The sequence below is a fragment of the Hyla sarda genome, chromosome 5 (assembly GCF_029499605.1).
Source record: "Hyla sarda isolate aHylSar1 chromosome 5, aHylSar1.hap1, whole genome shotgun sequence".
Lineage (NCBI taxonomy): Eukaryota > Metazoa > Chordata > Amphibia > Anura > Hylidae > Hyla > Hyla sarda.
In genome coordinates this window covers 324,796,664-324,808,311 of record NC_079193.1, presented here as the reverse complement: position 1 = coordinate 324,808,311, position 11,648 = coordinate 324,796,664, and the positions used below count along the sequence as shown (strand labels likewise).

General features: G+C 45.3%; 1 protein-coding gene across 2 annotated transcripts in view; it reads left to right on the top strand.

The window, feature by feature from the left end:
- Nucleotides 1–16: 16 nt before the first annotated feature.
- The window catches only part of LOC130274240 (RNA-binding protein 12B-B-like), a 36,811-nt gene continuing 25,179 nt past the window's right edge, over nucleotides 17–11,648 (top strand). The window contains exons 1-2 of one of the 2 annotated variants that reach the window (XM_056522320.1): nucleotides 17–236; nucleotides 4,446–4,494. The gene's annotated coding sequence lies outside the window, so the exon portion shown is untranslated. The remainder of the gene's footprint in view (nucleotides 237–4,445; nucleotides 4,495–11,648) is intronic. The other variant, XM_056522319.1, reaches the window with a different exon arrangement.

Genomic DNA, 11,648 nt, shown 5'->3' with positions numbered 1-11,648 from the left:
TTTGTTGGTCGGCCGTGGCATTACTGTGGGATATCGAGGGGGAGGGGGTAATCCGCCAGTTTTCTGCGCAGTGTTTGAGGCCTGAGCGACGGTGAGGTAAAGCGGAGTGCGCAGTGAATGCACCGCGCATGCGCAGTTATCAGAACGCTGGATGCGGCGCCATTTTCTTCTCAGACGACGTTGGTCAGAATAGCGGAGGAGGGCGGATGTACCGAGCCAGGTCCGTGAACCCTATGGTGAGTATTATAGCCGGTAACCTGTTCTCTCCTCTTTTAGCTTCAGTCTCAAGATTAAGGTGTGATAGGGAGAAGTTCCACAGGGGGACTATGGCTCCAGCCTGATGGTTACCAGGGCTAGATGTGGGCACAGTCTCGTGGCTGGGCGCCATGTAAATGGAGATTTATCTAAATCCGTGTATTTCTCCCGTCTGCTTCCAGTATGTGTGAAACTACAACTCCCAGTATGTAGGGCGTTGTAGTTTTGCAACAGCTGGAGAACCATAAATTATATCAGGGTTTCCCAACCAGGGTGCCTCCAGCTATTACAAAACTACAAGTCCCAGCATGCCCGGACAGCCTTCGGCTGTCCGGGCATGCTGGGACTTGTAGTTTTGCAACAGCTGGAGGTACCCTGGTTGGGGAAACCCTGAGTTAGGCCCCTTTCACACTACAGGTAGCAAGCAACCTGTAAAAAACCTCCGTTACTACTCCTGGAATTGTCAGTTAAAAAATCCCATTCACGTCAATGGGATTTTTTGACCATCCTTTTGCGTCAGGCATGTCCGTTTTTACTAATGTTAGTTATTTTTGCCGGAACAAAAGACGGTGCATGCACAAATTTTTGTCCGGCAAACGGCAAAAAAAAAAAAAATAAAAAAAAATGGTGAAAAATCGGACGTTAAAATTCTACGTTGGAGTCTATGGGAACCAGATGTCCAAAAAAAAAAAAAAAGTTTTCTGTTATTTGTACTGAGCATGCTCAGTACAGCTTTACAAAAAAAGGGGTTGAAAGAAAAAAAAAACAGATGTAACTGGTAACAGATGATAAAGGAGGAACAACATCATTTCTTAAGGGAAAAAAAACATTAAAAATAACGGATGATGGTCATCAGTTATCATTGGTTATTACCAGTTGTTGCATCTTTTTTTAATTAAATTTTTTCTTTTTCATCCGTTATTGTAAAATAATGGCAGTAAAAAAGCAGGATAAAACCTGTAGTGTGAAAGGGGACTTATATAGTAGTTGCCATGACAAGCAAAACCAGTTGGCCCCTTTCACACTACAGGTATCATCCTGCTTTTCTACTGCCGTTATTTTACAATAACGGATGGGGGGAAAAAACTGATGCTATAACTGATGATAACTGATGACCATCATCCGTTATTTTTAATATTTTCTTTTTTTTTTTTTAAACCTGATGATATTTGTTAATACCAGTTACATCCGTTTTTTTCATATATAGTGGTCCCTCAACATACGATGGTAATCCGTTCCAAATGAACCATCGTTTGTTGAAACCATCGTATGTTGAGGGATCCGTGCAATGTAAAGTATCGGAAGTTATACTCACCTGTCCCCGCCGCTCCAGACCGTCACCGCTGCCCTGGATGTCGCCCTCCATCGCTGTCGCCGCATCCCTGTGATGTCCCCGCAGCTCCAGAACGTCTCTGCTGCCTGGGAACGTCGCTCTCACGTTGCCGTCATCACGTCACTACGCACGCCGCTCCTATTGCATGACGGGACAGCGTGCACGGCGACGTAATGACGACGATGGAGAGCGACGGCGATGGAGGGGATCCCGGAGAGGACGTGCTGAAGCCCCCAAGTGTGTGTGTGTGTGTGTGTGTGTGTGTGCGCGTGTGCGCGAGCATATATATATATATATATATATCGGGTTTTCAACCCTATTTTTGTAAAGCTGTACTGAGCATGCTCAGTACAAAAAAAACGGTTGTTAAAAAAACGGACAAGAGCGGATGATAACTGATGATTTTTTTTTTAACATCCGTTTACCATAGACTTCAGTGTTAAATTTTAATGGACGTTTTTTCCCCATTATTTTTGCCGCACCAAAAATGAGTGCATGCACCGTCATTTGTCCCAGCAAAAATAACTGACATTAGTAAAAACGGACATGCCTGATGCAAAAAGGATGTTCAAAAAATCCCATTGACATGAATGGGATTTTTTTGATGGCTGTTTTCAGGCCTTTTTGCCAGGAGTAATAATTAAGGTTTTTACAGGATGATACCTGTAGTGTGAAAGGGGCCTAAATGAAATCAGTGTGGTGGAGGGTTTCATGGCCTTGTTAGGATTGTTGTCTTAGGATGGTGGTCTCCAAATGCAGCCTTCCAGATGTTGCAAAACTACAACTCCCATCATGCCTGTATAGCAAAATGAGCAGCAGAAAATCTGTTGCCAAATATTCACGTGTGGACTTTCCACAGCACATTATGTTGACTTGAATGGGGTTTGCTACGGATTTTCTGTTGGAAAAAAACCTGTCGTGACTCAAACCCGCAGTGGGGAACTCTTTAAGGGGGAGATTTATCAAAACCTGTGCAGAAGTTTCCCATGGCAACCAATCAGATCACTGCTTTAATTTTTAACAAGGCCTCTGCAAAATGAAAAGAACAATCTTATTGGTTGCTATGGGCAACTGGGCAACTTTTTCTCTGGACAGATTTTGATAAATCTCCACCTAAATGTTCACCTATGTGAATGTACCCTATGGGGGAAACTTATCAAAACCTGTGTAGAGGAAAAGTAGCGGAGTTGCCCATAGCAACCAATCAGATCGCTTTTTTCATTTTGCAGAGGCCTTGTTAAAAATGAAGCGATCTGATTGGTTGCTATGGGCAACTCAGCAACTTTTCCTCTGCACAGGTTTTGATAAGTCTCCCCCTATGGGTCTATTCACACATACAGCATCCTGCGCATATTTGCATAGGATTTGAAGCTCCAAATTTTTCATGTAAACTACCCTAAGTTGATCTATCAAAACCTGTGTAGAGGAAGAATGGTGTAGTTGCCCATAGTAACCAATCAGATTGCTTCTTTCACTTAAAAAAAAAAATTTCAAATATGTGCAGGATACAGTACATGTGAATGATTCTATGAGGGGAATTTATCAAACAATCTAGACCGCTTTTTTTTTCATCTAAATTTGTCGCAGGAGAAGTCGCAGGCTGGTTCCGTGCAACTTTTCCTTCGACTTTTCATTTAGACTGTTTAATTTTTATGACAACGAACTGATCAGATTTAGATGACTTTGTGCAGTGGTCACTAGTTTATCATGTACAGTGACCCCTCGACCTACGATGGCCCCGACGATAATTTCAACATGCGATGGTCTCTCAGAGGCCATCGCATGTTGAAGGCAGCATCAACATACGATGCTTTTGTTTGTCGGGGCCATCGCATAAACTGCTATCCGGCAGTGCAGACTGCTTCAGCTGCCACCAGATAGCCTTTTACGGTGCCCCGTGTGCTCCGCTGATGATCAATTACCTGTCCTCGGGGCTCCGGCGTGTCCTCTTATGAATCCTCTTCATCGTTGCCGCTCTCCATCGTCGTCATCACGTCGCTGCGCACGCCATCCCGATTTCAATAGGAGCAGCGTGCGTAACGACGTGATGGCGACGACAGAGAGCGCGGATGACGGGGAAGCAGAGGCCTTGCCGGAGCGTCGGGGACACCCCGGGGACGCGGCGACAGCGATGGAAGGCAACGTCCCGGGCAGCGTTGACGGTCCGGAGCGGCGGGGACAGGTGAGTACAACTTCCTCTAACAGTGGTCTACAACCTGCGGACCTCCAGATGTTGCAAAACGATAACACCCAGCATGCCCGGACCTATAACACTGCACACACTGATCTTTTACATTGATCAGTGGTTTCTCATAGGAAACCAGTGATCAATGATTCTGCCGCTTGACTGCTCATGCCTGGATCTCAGGCACTGAGCAGTCATTCGGCGATCGGACAGCGAGGAGGCAGGTAGGATGCCGCAATTTCGCCGCAGCGATCCCGAGCAGCTCCCTGAGCTAACCGGCATGGTTTCACTTTCATTTTAGACTTTGAACACAGCGTCTAAAGGGTTAATAGCGTGCGGCACCGCGATCAATGCCGCGCGCTATTAGCCAGGGGTCCCGGCCGTTGTTAGAGGCTGGGCCCGACCCGCTATGACGCGGGGTCACGCCGGGATCACGCCGTGGTCACGCCGTTATAGAACGGGAGCGGACTCGGGACATACAGGTTAATCACTGTTATACAGGCTGTGCACTCACTACTTTACATTGTAGCAAAGGGTCATTCTTTGTGTTGTCACATGAAGTTATAATAAAATATTTCCAAAAATGGGAGTGGTGTAGTCACTTATGTGAGATACTGTATATGCATATAATAATGCTATTGTGATTCATCTTTCCTCTTTTTATATTTGCAGGTAGTAATCCAATCGTTATAACCAGCACACATCTTCAAGTATCATACAGGTATGGAATTTCTTGGTTTGTTACCTTTGTTTGTCTGATCGATATAGGAGCTGCCATTGTTAATCGTCCTGGGCATTTTATGGACACACAGATGCACACCCCGCTACAGTGTCTCAATCACCTGTGTGTCCATGGCATGACCGATGGAACTTAAGGCTGCATTCACATCTTGTTTTTGCAATACGGTTCCCGTATCAGGTTTTTTGTAAAGAAACGTATGTCTCAAAACCGGACCGAACCTTATATACCTCTGTACAGTTTTCAACCGATAACGGTTTGAAAATGGATGTCCGGTTGCATACAGTTTAATACGTTTTTTGAAGAAAAAAAACGGATATTGTTTTGTTTGTCCTTTAAAGTTCTTCTTGTTCTAGTTGTGAGAAGAACTTTCGGCGTGCACTGTGCATACACATACGGTTCAGTACGGATCCCATTGATCACCATTTAAAAAAAATGTATATGGGTTGTATCCGGTTTTTCACCCGGACATAAAACCGTAGTATACTACGGTTTTGTTTATGGGGGGAAAAAAACGGCTACAACCGTAAATGATGCAAAACGTACACAACCGGATGCTACGTTTTGCATACAGTTTTCAATGACATGTCTATACATACGGTTCCATAAGATTTTTACACCGAAACCGGATATGGGAACCGTATTGCAAAAGAGATGTGAATGCAGCCTAAGGGGCACAAACAGTTCTTCACTGACTTTTTGTCTGCTGTAGGTAAAAAAAAATTGGACAGAGAGATCGTTGCAGTGATACAAGAGTAACTTGTGTATGCTGAAATAATGTTCCTTGTAGTCACATGTACAGTATCCTGCGCAAATTTGAAGCTGCAAATTTCAATGTAAACTAACTAATTGAACACAGCATCGGATATGCACAGGATACTGTATGTGTGAATACACCCTAAGGGTGCAATCTCACATGCAGTTTCTCTATCTAAATGCAGGAATGGTTACAAAGGTGAAGAAATAATCAGTATTTCCTTAAAACTTCTCCTTCCTTTTTTGTATCCACTCCTGGCTTTGACTCTAGAAACCTTATCAATTTCACAAAATCTGCATGTGTACTTCCAGCCTTGTTGAGGATCACCAGAATAATATTGTATTTAAATTGTAAAATCATTATTAATACCTTAACCTGTTAAGGACCCAGGGCGTAGGCATACCTGTACGTCCTGAGTCCGCTCCCGATCTATAACGCGGGGCCACGGCGGGTCGGGCCCAGCCTCTAACAACGGCCGGGACCCGTGGCTAATAGCGTGCATTGATCGCGGTGCCGCGCACTATTAACCCTTTCAACTTTGAACGCCGCATCTAAAATGAAAGTGAAACCATGCCATAGCCGCGGCATCCCGAACAGCTTACATGACAGCTGGAGGGTCCCTACCTGACTCCTCGCTGTTCGATCGCTAAATGACTGCTCAGTGCCTGAGATCCAGGCCTGAGCAGTCAAGCGGCAGAATCATCGATCAATGTAAAAGATCAGTGTGTGCAGTGTTATAGGTCCCTATGGGAGCTATAACACTGCAAAACAAAAAGTGAATAAAGATCATTTAACCCCTTCCCTAATAAAAGTTTGAATCACCCCCCCCCCCCCTTTTCCCATAAAAAAAAAAGTGTAAGGGTGCGTTCCCACAGGGCATACGCAACGTATTTGACGCTGCGCAAAATTTATGGCAGCAGCGGGAAATACGCTGCGTATTCCTTGCTCTCTATACACACAGGGCTTTCCGGTGGCAGCCCTATGTGTGTAGTGAGTTCTGGAGGCGGAGCTGCACATCACAGATACGCCGGCACACGGCCCCGCCTCCAAAACTCACTACACACATAGGGCTGCCGCCGGAAAGCCCTGTGTGTATAGTGAGCAAGGGATACGCAGCGTATTTCCCGCTGCTGCCGTAACATTTGCGCAGCGTCAAATACGCTGCGTATACGCCCTGTGGGAACGCATCCTTAATAAAAATAAACATGTGGTATCGCCGCGTGCGGAAATGTCCGAATTATAAAAAAAATATCCATTAAACTGCAAAAAAATTCAAGTCCTAAATAGTGTATTTTTGGTCACTTTTTATATCATAAAAATAATGAATAAAAAGCGATCAATAAGTCCTATCAATGCAAAAAATGGTACCGCTAAAAACTTCAGATCTCGGTGCAAAAAATGTGCCCTCATACCGCCCCATATGCGGAAAAATAAAGTTATAGGGGTCAGAAGATGACCATTTTAAACGTATAAATTTTCCTGCAAGTAGTTTAGACAAAGTCCCTATGGGGACATAAAAAGTGTAAAAATAAAAAAAATATTTGAAAAATGTCAAAATAAAAAGTAAAACAAGTGAAAATTCATCCCCCCCCCCTCCCCCAATAAAAATGAAAATTGTCCATTTTTCCCATTTTACCCCTAAAAAGCGTAATTTTTGAAAAAAAACATATTTGGTATCGTGCGTAAATGTCCAAACTATCAAAATATAATGTTAATGATCCCGTAAGGTGAATGGCGTAAACGTAAAAAAATGTAAGTCCAAAAATGCTGCTTTTTTTGTCACATTTTATTCAAAAATAAGTTAATAAAAAATGATATAAAAGATTTAGATATGCAAATGTGGTATCTAAAAAAAAAAGTACAGATGACGGAGCAAAAAATGAGCCCTCATACCGCCCTATATACGGAAAAATGAAAAAGTTATAGGTGGTCAAAATAGGGCGATTTTAGATTACTAATTTTGTACAAAAAGTTTTAGATTTTTTTTTTTTAAGCGGTACAAAAATATAAAAGTATCTAGCCATGGGTATCATTTTAATCGTATTGACCCACAGAATAAAGAACACGTGTCCTTTTTACCGTAAAGTGTACAGTGTGAAAACAAAACCCTCCAAAATGTGCAAAATTTAGGTTTTCATTAAAATTTCCTCCCTAAAAAAATTTTTTTTTGGGTTCACAGCACATTTTATGGTAAAATGAGAGGTTTCGTTACAAAGTACAATTGGTCACAATTCAAATTTTTACTGTAAATTGTACGGCTTGAAAACGAAACCTTCCAAAATTAGCAAAATTGCGGTTTTCTTTTTAATTTCCCCACACAAATAGTTTTTGTTTTTTTTTGGTTGCGCCATACATTTTATGGTAAAGTGAGTGATGCCGTTACAACATACTACTGGTCAGGCAAAAAACAAGCCCTCACACTAGTCTGTGATGAAAATACGAGTTATGATTTTTGAAGGCGAGGAGGAAAAAACGAAAACTTAAAAATAAAATTGTCCTTACAGGGGTTCTCCGGTGCTTAGACATCTTATCCCCTATCCAAAGGATAGGATGCCTGATCGCGGGAGTCCCGCCGCTGGGACCCCTGCCCCCCCCCCGGATCTTGCACGCGGCACCCCGTTTGTAATCAGTCCCCGGAGCCTGTTCGCTCCGGGTCTGATTACCGATGACCACAAGGCCGGCGGCGTGTGACGTCATGCTCCGCCCCTCCAATGCAAGCCTACAGGAGGGGGCGTGATAGCTGTCACGCCCCCTCCCATAGGCTTGCATTGAGGGGCGGAGCGTGACGTCACACGCCGCCGGCCTTGTGGTCGTCGGTAATCAGACCCGGAGCGAACACGCTCCGGGGACTGATTACAAACGGGGTGCCGCGTGCAAGATCCCGGGGGTCCCCAGCGCCAGGACCCCCGCGATCAGGCATCTTATCCCCTATCCTTTGGATAGGGGATAAGATGTCTAAGCACCGGAGTACCCCTTTAAGGGGTTAAAGGACCCTTTAGATGTTGCTGGCAGCTGTGACAGCAGCAATCAAAAGGGTAATAGCCACATTTTGTCTATTAGCTGCAGCCCTCAGCTACTGCAATTTGAAGCAGGATCCGAAATGGAAAATGCTTGCTGTGAGTGTATAGAAAAAGATAACGTCTATTGTACATTGTGTTGTTTTAATTATTATTATTATTTTTTTTTTTAATCATGTGATATGTTGACAATGCAATCATCATTTATGTTCGTTTGATTCTGATGTGAAAGCCCTATGGGGTAGAAAAAAATTCTCAAAACCTGGGCAGAGGAAGAGGTGTCCATAGCAACCAATCAGATTGCTTTTTGTTTTTCAGAGGCCTTTATAAAAATGAAAGAAGCGATCTGTTTGGTTGCTATGGGCAACTGGTTAACTTCAACACTGCACAGTATTTTAATAAATGTCTATATATATATATATATATATATATATATATATATATATATATATATTTAACTTTTTGTCAAGAAGGGGTTATACAGCCTTATAAAATTGGTGACCTTTCCTCAGCACAGTCCATTAATATTACACTAGCGGGGGTCCGACTCATGGCACCCCTGCTGATCAGCGGTTAAAAAGGGCCGGAGTGCTTGTGTGAGCCTCTTCAATGTCTACCGCTGCGCGCCCTTGCAACGCCATAGTATTAGTAGCAACAGTGTAGGATACTGCAGTGTTGGCACATTCACACAATAACAGAACACCCCGCTGATCTAATATTGATGGTCTAATCCAAGGATAGCTCATCATACCAGTTTTGTAGGGCTTAAAGGGGTGCTCCCATGCTGTCCATTTTAGGAACTGTCCAGAGTGGCATATGTTTGCTATGGGGATTTTCTCCAGCTCTGGACAGTTCCAAAAAAATGGACAGCAGAGGTCAGCAGAGAGCACTGTGGTCATTACATCAGAGAAATCCAAAAAGAAAAGCATTTCTTCTGTAGTATATAGCCCCTAGAAAGTACTGGAAGGATTAAGATTTTTGTAATAGAAGTCATTTACAAATCTGTTTTAACTTTCTGGCACCAGTTGATTTAAAAAATAAAAAAAAATTCCACGGGAGTACCCCTTTAACCTCTTCAGGACTAATGTTGTACCGGTACATCATGGGACCCTGGTACTTAAGGACCAATGACTTACATGTACGGGCGTGGGAATTTCGGTCCCTGCCACATATCTATCAGCAGGCACTCCGCGCAAATGCCGAGGGGGTCATCTGACACCCCCTACGTCGGCGCAAATCGCAAGTGAATTCACTTGCGATTCCGGGTCATTACGCGTCTATGGTGACCCGGAATATAAGGGGGATTGCAGTTTTCCAAGGCACCCACGATCCCCCTGACGGGATAGGCGTGAGGTGGCAGGGGTGCCACCCCTCCTATCCCTGCTGTTGGTCGTATAGACACGTCAACCAATAGCAGATCAGGGGCGGGGGATTTACTTTTGTTTTCCCCATTCTGTCCACCCACAATAGGCGGGGCAGGACGGGGAAACCTACAAGGACCGAAGCCGAAGGTCACTTACCGATCTGCGGAGGCTGCGGGCGACTGATCGGCGGGCGGCATGTCATGTGGCAGAAGAGGATGGCTCCCTGGTGGTCCCTCTACTGTAGCCCTCCAGATGTTGCAAAACTACAACTACCAGCGTGCCCTGACAGCTGTTTGGGCATACTGGCAGTTTTAGTTTTACAACATCTGGAGGTCTAAAATTTAGAGACCACTGCATGGTGATCTCCAAACTGTAGCCCTCTCTATCTTGCAAAACTACAACTCCCAGCATGCCCACACAGCAGTTTGCTGTGTGGGCATGCTGGGATTTGTAGTTTTGCAACATCTGGAGGTCCACAGTTTGGAGATCACCATGCAGTGGTCTCTAAATTTTAGACCTCCAGATGTTGCAAAACCTAGCATGCCCAAACAGCTGTCTTGGCATGCTGGGAGTTGTTATGCAGCAGCTGGAGGTACGCAACTACAACATCTCCCAGCATGCCCTTCGGCGATCAGTACATGCTGGGAGTTGTAGTTTTGCAACAGCTGGAGGCACACTGGTTGGAAAATACTGAGTTAGGTAACAGAACCTAACTGAAGGTTTTCCAACCAATATGCCTCCAGCTGTTGCAAAAGTACAACACCCAGCATGCACGGTCTGGGAGTTGTAATTTTGAAACAGCTGGAGGTTTGCCCCCCCCCCCCCCCCATGTGAATGTACATGGTAGGGATCGACCGATATCGTTTTTTTTAGGGCCGATACCGTTAATCAGTGGAGGTTAGGGCCGATAGCCGATAACTTATACCGATATTCCGGTATAAGTTATCGGCTATTTATCCCCCCCGACACCGCTGCAGAGCATTGATTTAAAGCGGGCGCTTTAAATCAATGCACTGCAGTGGCTTTTGCGGTGCCATAGGCCACCACCCGCTTCTCTCCCCCTACCTGTCAGGGTGGTCCGGGCCATCCTTCCTTCCTGTAGTGTCCGGCGGCATTCCGGGTGGAGGGTGAACCGGTCCGGGCTACTTCTTCTCCGGGGTCCTCTTCTCCACTCCTAGTACGCTGCATAGACGCTGCTGCGCAGTGACGCCCGTGCGCAGCGACACACCTGAGGTCGCGGCGTCTATGCAGCGTACTAGGCCGGAGCCTGCCCGGAGTGCAGAAGATGACCCCCGGAGAAGGACAGCCCGGACCGGTTCACCCTCCACCCGGAATGCCGCCGGACACTACAGGAAGGATGGATGGCCCGGACCACCCCCATTACGGGTAAGTTCAATTTTTTTTATGGACTCGACCGGTGTGGGAGAGGCCCGACCGGTATAGCGGTATGGGCAAAAATCCATACCGGTATACCGCCCAGCACTATGGGGGGGCGGTCGCGGTGCGGTGGGGGTGGTGCGGGGGGCGGGGCATTATCGGCAAGGTAATTGCCGATACCGATAATGCCCAAAATCGTGATTATCGGCCATACCGATAATCAGTCGATCCCTAGTACAGGGTACACTCGCACGGACAGGTTTACAGTAACTCACCGTATCCCGCCAGTGCGAATGTACCATAAAAATACTACACTACACTAACGCATAATAAAGGGTAAAACACAACATATACACCCCCTTAATGTTCTCCCCCCCCCCCAATAAAAATGAAAAATGTATTGTATGGCAGTGTTTCCAAAATGGAGCCTCAAGTTGTTGCAAAACAACTCCCAGCATTTCCGGACAGCCACTGACTGTCCAGGCATTCTGGGAGTTTAGCAACAGCTGGAGGCACCCTGTTTGGGAATCACTGTCGTAGAATACCCCTATGTCCACCCCTATGCAATCCCTATGTAGTCCTCAAATGCGCATGGAGCTCTCTCACTTCAGAGCCCTGTCG